Source organism: Rhineura floridana, chromosome 1, assembly GCF_030035675.1.
Source record: "Rhineura floridana isolate rRhiFlo1 chromosome 1, rRhiFlo1.hap2, whole genome shotgun sequence".
In the NCBI taxonomy this organism is placed as follows: domain Eukaryota; kingdom Metazoa; phylum Chordata; class Lepidosauria; order Squamata; family Rhineuridae; genus Rhineura; species Rhineura floridana.
Window position 1 is genome coordinate 15,414,411 of NC_084480.1, and position 13,439 is coordinate 15,427,849.

Genomic DNA, 13,439 nt, shown 5'->3' on the forward strand with positions numbered 1-13,439 from the left:
AATAATTACACTTAACACTTTTTAATACTATGCATACATTTTGTTTTCTCATTTCAATAATTTCTCTGGGAACTTTAAAACAAATTCAACTTTTATTATAAAAGTTCAAATAAGGAGCAAATAGCAACCAATATGAGAGAACAGCAGTAAAAACAAGCAAGCACACATGACTACTAGTTTGTACCCAGATGGCTATGCAACACTCTATAACAGAATGCCATTTTTTACATGTAGAAGAGCAAAGGCTTTTTCTTAATTTTGAATTAATGCATCTAAAACCTGACATTATTCAGCCTATATCTGCTGGTCACTGAGCACATATAATTGCACCACTAGTAATATCAAAATCTATACAAAACCTTGATTTTAGTTTAGTTTTTTTTTTCATTTAGCTCCAGAAAAAATGATTGATCCAAAACTCATTTTTCCTGGGAACTCACAAACCCTAATGACTACACAAAGGGGAAAAAGCATTTTTTAAAGTGACTCACTCACCATCCTTGTCCCCTGTAATGTGCCACCAATATGTTAACAAATAGTTCAGGGGACATCACATCATACATAAGATTTCCGTTTAATTAGCAAAACACTTTACAATCTCATTCACCTCCTTGTATACTCTCCTTGATTTGTCAACAGGTCAGCTAGCAGCTGTACACATCCCTTTTATAGCTGCATACCACCAGATATGTACACAAAAGGCCTCTTCTAAACAGCAGATAATGTTCAAATAATTTGAACATTATTATAGTTTTATGTGCCAAAGTAGTTTCTTACCTCTAGAATTTCTGATTGTCCTGCTGAGTAAGCCTCAAACTTCCTTTAGAGGAGGACACAACAGCTATTACAAAATGAAAGAGATAGATAATACAGAGTTAATCAAGCAGCAATGGCAGGATTTCCTAGTTTGCTCACTCTTACAACATATTTATACATACAGAATCAGTCCTCCTGGAAAACACCTCATCTAGACCTACTAGGAAGTTAATGAATAACCTTTCCTTACTCATAAATGCATCCTGTTTCATGACAGTTTAATAGCTAGTGCAAACATCACCATCAAGACACTATTATTCAGGTGTCAAAGAACTTCTCTGAGCATTAGGAAGGCACCATGAAAGATTATTTAAAATGTATTAATTGTAATTGCATACACACACTAAATATGTATATCTATATATCCCTTCCTGTATTTACTTGCAATCCCCAATGCTGTGCCCACAGGTGCACAGCATCAGGCACCCTATCCCTAGGGTGCATGTACTTGGTGTGTATTTTAAATGTGGCATAAACTGCTTCAAAATGAAGGGTTTGCTTTGCAGCTGTCCACCATCTTCCTTTCCCCAGGATGTGAACCCAGAGGTATCCTTAGAAAATGAAGGTGGCGGATGAAGACAAATGCTTCACATGCCTAGAGGGGGAAAATAGAAAAAAACACTCCCATGGTTGCCTGATAAATTAGGTAGGGGACTGGGGGAGGCAGTGGAAAGCTAGCAAGGGGGATGAGGGAGGACAGTGTTGAGGTTGGGAGACAGTAGCGATGGGGTTAGGGAGGCAGTCGGACAGGGTTTAGGGCAGAAGGGACCCTAAAGTTAAGGGATGGCAATGCTAATTAATGGGGGTGTTTTGTCTTGTGTTTTGGGTTCCTTCATTTTGAGTTTCTGCGTCTTTTGTGTCCATTTGTAGTGTGGCCAGAGAGGAAGGGTATGTGAGTGTGTGTATTTTGTTGCATGTGTGGCAACAAATATGTGGTTTGGCATTTGGAGCTCATGCCCAAAGAGCATTCCTTTGTGACTTACTAGGTCCCTACAGCAGCCATCTTGTGACAGTGCTCACAACAGTTTCTCAAATTTCCAAGTGTGTCCATATGCTTACGACGGTTGACAACTCCTCTAAACAGCAGAGCCGGGCTCTGTCAACATGGTCATCTCAAGAAGCTGACATACCCACACAGAGCAACAACTGATCTTATGAACATATTTTCCTAGGTATGGATGGCACTGCGGCTTCTGTTTACAATTTACATCCCACTGAGTCAGATTTCCTTTTTGTTTTAGCCTCTATACCTAGGGTAGGTGGAGTTACTGCAATAAATATCCATATTAATTTCCTAATCAAAAATCAGAATCCGGACCCCCCATGCTACCTTTTCAACATGCCAATTTCAGCACCCAAGAAATAAAAGCAAGGGGGGAAAGAAAGGTATGAGCCTAAGACTTAAGGAGAAAGGAAACTTTCAAAAAGATGTAACAACTTATTAAAGCACAAATAATTTTAACTTGTTTGCAACAGCGAGACCCTTCACCATAGCAACTAACACAGTCTTCTATGCTACTATAGTTTAATGTTGCAAGAATGAGACACTCCTACATCCAGGTTCACACACACACCCATCTGGCATAGCTATAAGATGCAATGTGAAAGCTTTTGCTTGTTTCTGATTAATTATCATTTGGGGAAGTGTTGCCTGACAGTTAGTGGAACTACAGTTAGTGGAAACAAGTCAACTTCAAATGGCTTGTTTTCACTAACCATAGTTAAAACTAAGTTTAGGGTACATCTGTCATACTAAATTGTGGCTAATCTTGGTGACTGATCACATCTCAAAAATTACTAACCAGACAGTTTCCAAATCTTTGGCACTTCTCTCTGTACAATTGGGACTCAAATTAACGCATATGGATGTTATTGCCATGGTGCTTGTGGCAGAGTGGCAGACGACTGCAGGGGGTTGGAAAACATCCTCATACTTTACGCTGAGTAACTGGTATGCCCATGTCTGGTCCCTGGCTCTGTCTGAGAAGCTGACACAATCGATTCGACAAGCTAGGGATCATCCCAAACCAGGCTCCTTCAAAGAAACATGGTTCCCTTTCTTCACATCTGTGAATGATTTGCTGGGAGCAATAGACCACCTGTAAACCAAAGGCAGTTTTGGAAAGGATTTCTCCGATAAGATGCTTGGTGGGAGTCCTTTTTGACTGCACGCTGGTATCCCCTTGCTCTCACCTTGTGTCAACCCCCCCCCCAGTTGAAATGTAACACTGAAACCTCATGGTTATGTTTGTGATCTTTATTGTTGTTTGTTATCCTTTTACATGTTTATTATCTTAATAAAAAATAAAAACTGTGGCTAATCTAAAACAGAACCTTCTGATCTTCTCCTTGCAGTTGCATCAGAACAGGAGCTCTGCCTTGTATGCTAAACCTTCCCTTCACCTGAGACCCAGCTATTTATCAAAGAGCCTTCTCCCATATCATCCACCCCAGGCTTTGTGGTCAACGGGACGAGGGAGACCCTTCTCATTGTCCCATCATCCATCTTGCCCTACTATATGATGATGTACAAGGGTCTTCTCAGCTGTGGTCCCCCAGTTCTGGGATGCCTTTCCTGGACATTCAGGCAGTAGAGGCCCTGATGGGTTTCTGGCAGCACATAAAAATAATCCTATTTTTGCAGACATTTGGAGTAAATTGGTAACCACTTTCTGGTTTTATTCTTAAGAACATAAGAACAGACTGCTGGTTTAGGCCAAAGGCCCATCTAGTCTAGCATCCTGTTCTCTCAGTGGCCAATAAGATGCCCATGGGAATCCCACAAGCAGAGCCTGAGTACAACAGAACTCTCCCCTCCTGCGATTCCCCTGGTATTCGGAAGCATACTGCTTCTGACAGTAGAAGCAGAACATAGCCACCGTAGACAGTAGTCACTGACGGCCTTATCCTCCATGAATCTGTCTAATCTTCTTATAAAGCCATCGAAGTACAAGGCCATCACCACCTCTTGCAGGAGTAAATTCCATAGTTTAATCTATGAACTGTGTGAAGAAGTACTTTTTTTTGTCTTGTCATGTACCTCCAGCTTCACTAGATGTTCAAAGGTTCTACTGTTATGAGAGAGGGAGAAAAACTCCCTCATGCTGTTGCTCTAATATTGTTTTTAATTGAGTTGTTTTTAATAACTTTTTAATTTGATGTACTCTTGTATTTTGTGTATTGTTGGAAACTACCCTGGAATCACACTGACATGGAAAAATAAATAAATTTAGCCTTACATCTAAATGCAGATATTGAGTCAGTTGCCTCTGAAGAATGCATTGGGCCATAAAATATTGTTCCTCATGCATCTTAGTTTCCTCTCTTCTTTATTCCACCCAAGGTCTACAACCCAAGGAAGAGAAAAATTCAAGTTCATTGCTACCAAGAGGCTGAATAGATTTTAGCCACCTTAATTACAAAGAGGTTCATATGACACTCAGATAATTGCTAAATCTGTATCTAAAACATTATATCCAAAACCTGCTGTACTGCTACTGAGCAACTAAAATAGGCAGTTTGACTGCAAATTCTGAATATTGAATGGTATATAAATTCCTGAAATAAACACACACTAGCCTAATGTCACACAACATGACATTACACCAGAACCACAGTTGCATAACATGTACCACCAATATTTACAGCCAAAATGTAAATCCTCTACAAAGGCAACGTTGTGTGGGTACCATGGATCACGCTCATTACTACATTACAAAGTATCATAATTATAGCTCTTTGCTGTGTAATTTCAATTTACTATCAATTCATTTAAGTTCACCCTGCCAGCTGTATCACTATTTTAAATATCTTGAACTGGTGCAGCACCTTTGCACAATTTATTTATTTTATTAAAATATGTATGCCACACTTTTCATTAAGTATATCAAGGCAGCATTACAATATATAAAAACATGATAGAATTAAGAACCAATAAAAACATCATTAAACAAAGGTAAAAGCATCCATAAGTACCGCATTCGTTGGAAAACAAAATTCATATTAAAAGGCCTGTTTCAAAAGTTCAATTTTCAGGAGATGCCTGAAAAACAAAAGGGATGGTTCCTGCCAAACATCTGTTGATAGGGAGTTCACAAGGCAGGGCTTGCCACATTAAAGGCTCAATTCCTGTTGCAGGCCAAGCAAATCTCGAGGACATGAGGAACCACTAATAGTGCCCATCAGAATATCTCAGTGATTGAGATGGAACATACGAGTCAAGAGGTTCTTAAAGTACTTTGGGCCCAAGTCAGGGCTTTGTGAATTAACACAAATACCTTGAACCTGGTCCAGTAGCAAATTGGTAACCTGTGCAGCTCTTTCAGCAGTGAGGTAACATGTTGCCAGAAACCTGCTCCTGTGAACAATTTGCATTCTGCACTAGTTGCAGCTTCTGGACAAGATACAAGGGCAGCCCCACATAACGCACGTTACAGTAATCAAATCTTGAAGTTACCAGTGCATGGACCACTGCAGGCTATCACAGTCCAAAAACAGTTGCAGCTAGTGTACCAGCCAAAGCTGGCAGAAAGCACTCATGGCCACAGAGCTTACTTGAGTCTCTAGTGGCAAAGATGGATCAAGGAGTACCCCCAAACTGTGTACCTGCAACCCCATCCATGAGAGGCAACCAACCCATCTCCCAGACACAGGAACCACCCACTCACAAGGTCTCAGTCTTTCCAGGATTCAAACTTGGTTTATTGACTCTCATCCAGTTTATGTGATAGTTGCTACTTTTGTGGGTTTTTCATAGAATACTATGGCATGCTTAAAGGACCAGGTGTCAGAATGAAAATTTAACCTAGGGAAGTGGTTTGTTTTAATGAAAATACCTGACTTCTATGCAAGATCTACTTCAAGTGTGAAGAGCCTTCCAAATGTTGCTGAATTTCAACTCCCATCATCCCTGGCCTAGTCATGCTTGCTGGAGCTTATGGGAGTTGTAGAACAACAACATCTGAAGGTCCAAAGATTCTGCACACTTGAATATTCTAGGATTTCATTATATTGATGCTGAAATTGGAGCAGTCAAAATGTTCATGTCAGATAATGCTTTACTTTTATGCAACTCCAATGACTGAAAAACTATCCTGTGTCTTTCTACCTCATATATTTTTACTTCCCCAAACCACAAACCTACCTATCTATCTTTAAATGTAAATGTACTGCCTTCAAGTCGATTCCGACTTATGGCGACCCTATGAATAGGGTTTTCATGAGGCCGAGAGGCAGTGACTGGCCCAAGGTCACCCAGTGAGCTTCATGGCTACGTGGGGATTCAAACCCTGGTCTCTCAGGTCACAGTCCAACATCTTAACCACTGTTTTATGTGCTACCTCAAAAGCTAATCACTGTGACAGACTTAGAAAATAGTCTACAGTAGAAAGGGAGCTCAGGCCTGTAAACCTTTAACAATATCACTTTGACTTTCAGCTATAAAGGTGAGAATCAGACAGCTATTTGGTTTCTGCTCACTATCAGGTCATAACCCAGGGAGACAAGTTTCAATAAATAGTAAACTTGTCGCCCTGGGCTCCGCTTTGCTGCTCTGGGCTCCTGCTGGGAGGAAGAGCAGGATATAATAATAATAATAATAACAACAACAACAACAACAACAACAACAACAACAACAACTAAATAAATAAATAAATAAATAAATAAATAAATAAATAAAAACCCCAACTTCCCATCCACAGCCAGAAATCATTATGGTCAAACCTTAGTAAATCCGCTATGAAATGCCCTCTGGGTTCAACTACTTTTCCAACATACCTATGAAATATTTTGGCACATGCACATAGACAGAACACATCCTAGTTATCTGGATTTATTTATTTTTATAGATTTATGAACTGACAGCCAAATACTCATCATCATGATGTGAAGGATATGCACAAAGGGATGGCTTTTAAATTACAAGGACTCAGGATCAGGCCATCCATTTTCAGGGTTGGAGGCGGGTTTTCCCTTCATACAAACATAAACATATGAAGGCACAAAGTTGCTCTGCATGGTCCATCTAATCTTGTTCTACTCTTATTGGCAGTATCTCTCCAAAGTCTCAGGCAGAGGTCATTCTGGCCCTGCTGAAATTCTTCTAACTGGAGATAGGACTGAAGCGAGAAACTTCTGCATGCAAAGCCCAAGCTCCACCACTCCATTATGGGCCCTCATTGCAACAGTATGCCCCCCCCTCGGAATGCAGCACTCTTTTTTCCCCAGTAGTGAGGAATGGGGAAAAATCAAAGGGATTCACTCAGACACATCACTGGGGTTGTGGAGCAAGCTGGCTCCCTGGGACCTGAGTCACTAAGAACAAAGCCTACACTTGAATGCATAAACTCAGACCTGGGTTCTGTTTTTTTTGTAATGTTATAGGACAATCCTATATATGTCTGCTCAGCAGAAAACCCCATTGAGTTCAATGGAATTGTATGAATATGATTGTGCTATCTTAAGAGTGTGATAGACCTTTGAGAACTAGCATTTTATGTATCTCTAGATTTTATTCAGCTTGACACCATCACTTGGCATCAAGGACACCCTCTGTATAGTCTTCACCAGAACAGGCATGTCTCACTAAGCATATCTGAAGAAATAAAGTGGTAATGTACAGAGAATAGCTGAAGAAATATTTTTTAAAAATATACTTCCTTGTAAACCAGACTGGGCAACACAGGGCCTGGCAGTAGAAAGGAACACAAACATAATGACATCTGCCATGTAAAAAAGCATTTGAAAAAAGGAAATCTGGCAACAGATGCTCATAGAACATCCACTCTCAAAATGCTATTCCGCCTTCTTCCATCAGCTGTAACTGTGCAAGGTGTTATCTTATTATTTGTCCAATGTATTTTCACCCTGTCCTTACAAGGACCTCAAGGTGACATATATAGGGCTCCTCTTCCCCCATTTTATCCTCTCCACAATCCTGTAGGTTTGGCGTAGAGAAACAAGACACACAGACTGGATCAAAGCTCCCCAGTGAAGCTTCCTAGCCAAAGCAGAATCTGAACACAGATCTCCCCAATCATCTATCCCATGGATGGGGAACCTCGTAGAGCCTGAGGGCTGCATTTCCTCACAAGCAATCTTTTGAAGAAATAGTCAAAAAGCAGACAGGGCCAGCACCAGCAGTGGGTGGGGTCATCCCACTCTCTCTCTCTCTCTCACACACACACACGCTACACACACACTCTTATCACCTCAGACACAAACACAGCAAGTACTGAATCAAGCAGAACCATTGTCCTCCCTTTTCTATCACTTCAAAACAGTGCTCATGCTCACCCAAAAGAAACTGCACCTAAAAAGACCAAACAGCCCTGCTTCTCTCTCACTCTCTTTTTCTCCCCCAACCCCAGGCCAAATATTGCCTTCACTCAATGGTTCATTCACTCACTGCTTTTTTGCCATGGCTGAGTGGGATGAGGCAAAGTGCCCCTTGGCTTATTAGCAGAGGGCCCTGGAAAGTCTGGACTGGGGGCAAAAAGGGGACTGGACTCTCCAGAAATAGTCACTTATTGAGCCAAAACTGAACCTACTTTCCTTGACTGCTCCTCCAAAGAGCCATCACAGGCTTCTGTGCGTTTGTAATTGTTTTCTGTCTTTTTAACAGTGCTGCTGTCAATCTTGCTACTGAGGCCTCCACTTGACTGTGTAGGTGGCCAACTTTGAAGCTGGCCAAGAGCAGCTGAAAATGGCCAATGCGGCAAAGGGGATTGGACTCTTCAGTAGAGTGCTGACTGATTGTGCCTCAAGGCACTAGCAACTATGATGGTGGCTAGAAACGCATCATTTTAAAGCAGTGTGAAGGTTGCACATTTCTCTCTGTTCTCCCACTCTCACATGCAGAAGTGAGATGGGATAAAGAAGTGCTAGGCAGAGCCAGCAAATTGTGCAGGCAGAGTGGGGGGCAATAAAAACAGGTGTGACAGGCAGTGACTGACAGTGGGCATGGCATGTCAAGAAATTCTGTTGGGTCATTCCAGTAGATTTGACTGGATCTGAATATAAGTGGTTGTTGCATCATTTTGTTAAAAAATCTAAATACATATATCCATATTGAGACACAAAGACACAGTTAGAAAAATTTTATGTAGTGTCCCTGATTTATAGGGAATCAGAAAGCTAGGAGCGTCTTCTAAAACTGGCACTGCAAAGTTTGTATTATGTCTGCTACTATAAATGATATCAACCTCAACCAAAAAAAGGCCCACTTTAGGATTTTTTCCCATTAGAAGACACTTCTAATGTATCTTTCTGTCCCTTAGGTTAAAAAAAATAATGGCACTGGTGATATTAAGGGCCTTATGGATGGGTCAAAGTTAGCAAAAAACACAATTCTTTTTCTATCTTTACTTACTTGCTGCTCACCTTGTATTTGGTTTAAAGTAGTTAGCAACTATATAAAAATGACATGTAGACAATGCTGAATAAAACCTTTTATGGTTGAAGCTGGTATCTTTTATAGAAGTAGATAAATTAAAGATAACACAAGCCCTTGCAGTGCTAGTTTTTAGATGACCCTCCTCTCTTTCTTACCACCCTGTAAATCAGGGGTGGTACACAAAATATTTCTAATTGTGTTTTTCTAATTGTGTTTTTGGTGTCTTAAGTATTCCTACCCATACTTAAGACACCAAAAACAAAATTAGAAAAATTTTAGAGTGTTGGACTACAACCTGGGAGACTTGGGTTCGAATCCCCACATAGCCATGAAGCTCACTGGGTGACCTTGGGCCAGTCACTGCCTCTGAGCCTCAGAGGAAGGCAATGGTAAACCCCCTCTGAATACCGCTTACCATGAAAACCCTATTCATAGGGTCACCATAAGTCGGGATTGACTTGAAGGCAGTTCATTTCCTTCCTTCCTTCCTTCCTTCCTTCCTTCCTATATATATATATATATATATATATATATATATATATATATATACACACACACACACATAAATGAATTTTGGATTTATATATATATATTGTATAAATATATATACAACATATAGACTTCTTGACAAAGACATCACCACAGATCTCAATATTCGTATCATTACATCTATAGAAAATGTTACAAGTAGGAAACTTCTTAAAGAGGAGACTGCTGGTCTCCTTGTTAACCCAAATCCCACCCCTGGAAGGTTTTACATGCTGCCTAAAATCCATGAAGCCAACAATCCTGGTCGCCCAGTTGTCTCAGGTAACAACACAGCTACTGAAAGGATTTCTCTGTACATTGATTTAAATTTACAAAACATGGTGCAAAACCTCCCATCATATATCAAAGACACCAAGGACTTCTTGCTTAAAACTGAGTCTTTAAACAAGCAGTATCAGTTCCACAACAATACTATACGAGCTACTTTAGATGTCACATCTCTTTATATACCACATAATGATGGAATTCAGGCTTTAAATGAGTTCCTTAACACCAGGAATACAAACAATCCTCCAACAGAGGTTATCACAACTTTAGCTACACTAGTCCTGATTTGCAACAACTTTACATTCAATGGAGAACACTACCTGCAACTACAAGGCACAGCTATGGGGCCTCACATGGCTCCATCATATGCGAATCTCTTTATGGGTAAACTGGAACAGGAGATCCTCAAAAAGGCCATCAACAAACCACTTATATGGTGGTGATACATTGATGACATCTTTATGGCCTGGACAAATGGTAACGAGGGTTTAGAACAATTTAAAAATTACATCAACTCTATCCATCCATCTATTAAGTTTACATTTAATAGTACAAATGACAATCCACGCATCCCTTTTCTTGATGTCCTTCTCACCATTGAAAACAACAAAATAGCCACTGATCTCTACAGCAAACCCACTGATACCCACACCTATTTAAACTGGAAATCCTGCCATCCTAAGCATATAAAGAAAAACATTGTGTATAGCTTAGCTCTGAGAATCAAACTTATTTGCAACACTGAAGATAAACACCAGAGAAGGATCAGTGAACTTAAAGAACACCTTCTTCTGAGAGGATATCCTCCACATATTATCGATTGCAACATCCACCAAGCCTCCATTCTGTCCAGAGAAAACCTCCTCCATCATACTGAGGTGTCAAAAAGCAGAGAGCAACAGATTCCATTTTTGGTAGATTTCCATCCAGCATCTCCTAACTATCACTGAGCAATCAGAGAGAGCTACCCATTGCTGGCAAACTCTGACATCTTGCTAGAGCCATCAGCAGGCCTCCTGTTGTAGCATTTCACCAGCCTCCTAATTTGAACAGACTGTTAGTGAGACCTGTGCTTAAGCCACCTATCACCAGTCCTGGGTCTCATCCTTGTCACTCTGAACGCTGTATCACCTGTATGTACCTCAGGCAGACAGCTACTTTTACAAGCACTAGGACAAGCAGGACATATTACATCAAATGGAACATCACCTGCAGGTCCTGCAATATAATTTATGTCATCGAATGCAAAAGACCAGGATGTCATATCCAATACATAGGATCTATGCACACACTTCAGAAACCATAAATCGGCAATCTTAACAAAAAAAGTGGAGCAACCAGTTGCAAAACATTTCAACAATGAGAGTCACAGCCTGCTGGACTTTTCTATAACAGCTATAGAGATGTCAACAGATCCAGCAGCATTGACTAAAAGGGAGAACTTTTGGATATACTCTCTGGACACATTGGCACCACATGGCCTGAACCTGGAGGACAGTACAAGCATTACTTAGCTTCTGCAAATGAAGCCCCTCTGATCATTCCATCCTCAAAGCTCTATAATTGCCACCTTGGTAACAGGATTTGTATGTTAGCTGATGAAGGCGGAAGCCGAAATGTTTTGGTATTACAATAAAAACCTCTGTTTTGTTAATCACAATTGTGTGTGTGTGTGTGTATCTTTTTTTAAAAAAATGGTGCAGCAACCTTCTCCCCACCCCAGTGAAAGTACCTGGACTGATCCTATTTACAAACATTCTACCTTGAGGAACTCTTTTCTACACCACCTTCTCTGTTGAGGAACCTCAGCATGTCTGCCTCAATCTCAGAGCATTATAGGATGCACAATACGTTTATATGAAATTCTGATCAGGCATACTGGGCTCATCACTGTTCCATATGAACTGAACCCTAGACCATACCCTTCAGCACAGCAAGAATGGTGAAAGTGGGCAGACAGGCATCCAAAGAACCTTGTCCGCAGCTACCTGATCTTATTGAGGATTCTCTGACAAGCTTCCAAAGAATTCCAGAGTTCTCTGTGATTGAAGTCTAATATGGACCACATTACACACTCCTTAACTGATCACCCACCATTTCCCATTTGTGAAGAATTTTTAAAAAGGATCTGTTCACATATACTCTATTATCCTCTCCTTCTAAAGAAACAGGAAAAAGAGGAATGGCAACCTCAATGAATTTGACTGACCCAGCGTAGTCCAATATCTGGTCCATTGGCTCAGCTGTGGGAGACTCAGACTCAGGTCCTTGCCCATCAATAAAACTAAAGAACTTGACTGAGTCATTATCACATTATCAAAAACGTTTATGATGTCCAAATGGAGGCAAGGTTGGCAATCAAAGTGCACGAGGACATGACAGCTATTCAAAGAGATCAAAACTCAGTGGTAGAGCATCTACCTTGTATGCAGAGGGTCCCAGGTTCAATTCCCGGCATCTCCAGATAGGGCTGGGAAAAGACTACTGACTGAAACCCTGAGAGCTGCTACGGGTAATTGCAGACAATAATGAGCTAGATGGACCAATTCAGTATAAGGCAGCTTCCTATGTTCCTAAAGCACTCAGGAGAAAACACACATACCAGAGACATTTGGAGAGACACATTGTGTATAGGTCTTATTTGCTAATGGTAGAAGCCCGCAAGCCAAGATGGGCAAGCTAGAATGCCTAGTATTAAAGGGCAGCATAGATATAGCAGCCATAAGAGAAACCTGGTAGAATGGAGAGAACCAGTGTGGCACAGTTATTTCTGGATACAGACTCTATAGGAAAGACAGGGAAAGGTGTCCTTGGAGAGGCATCACTTTGTACGTCAAAGAGGACTGTGTCAAACTATAAATCCCAAATGGGACAGACTTATCTACAGAATCACTGTGGATAGCAATACCAGGCCCCAAAAGTAGTTTAGTTTTAGGGGTATACTATTGCCGCTGCCACCACCAAAATGCCCAGGGTGATCTTGAGATGAAGAATGAAATCAAGCAGACATCCAGAATTGCATTGTAGTAATGAATGATTTCAGGTACCCTCACATAGGCTAGATATATTTGTCCTCCTATCATGACAAGAAGGTAACATTTTTAGATACCATAAATGACTATGCCCTAGAACAGTTGGTCATGAAACCAACCAGAGGGGAGGCAACCCTGGACTTAATGATAAAATGGCTCTCAAGGACAGACGTAGAAGAGAAAATGACAGAACACCACTTGTTGTCTCTTACAGTTCCTAGGTTAAACCACTCATATATATCAGCAACTATCTACAGCCTACCTGGACACTTCACTTTCACAAGCCTTGGGTAGTAGGCCTGCACTTGCTTACAGACATCCCCTCAACCTAAAATAACTACTCCCAAAAAACTGGCCACATAACAGAAATAAAGACAGAGGGA

At 40.8% G+C, this 13,439-nt stretch overlaps 1 protein-coding gene across 5 annotated transcripts in view; it reads right to left on the reverse strand.

Annotated features, from left to right (window-relative positions):
* Positions 1-13,439, reverse strand: part of DYM (dymeclin) — a 282,022-nt gene that overhangs the window by 257,008 nt on the left and 11,575 nt on the right. For 4 of the 5 annotated variants that reach the window (XM_061614422.1, XM_061614383.1, XM_061614402.1 and 1 more), the window contains exon 2: positions 778-841. The gene's annotated coding sequence lies outside the window, so the exon portion shown is untranslated. Of the gene's footprint in view, positions 1-777; positions 842-4,055; positions 4,162-13,439 lie in introns of all 5 variants that reach the window. The other variant, XM_061614393.1, reaches the window with a different exon arrangement.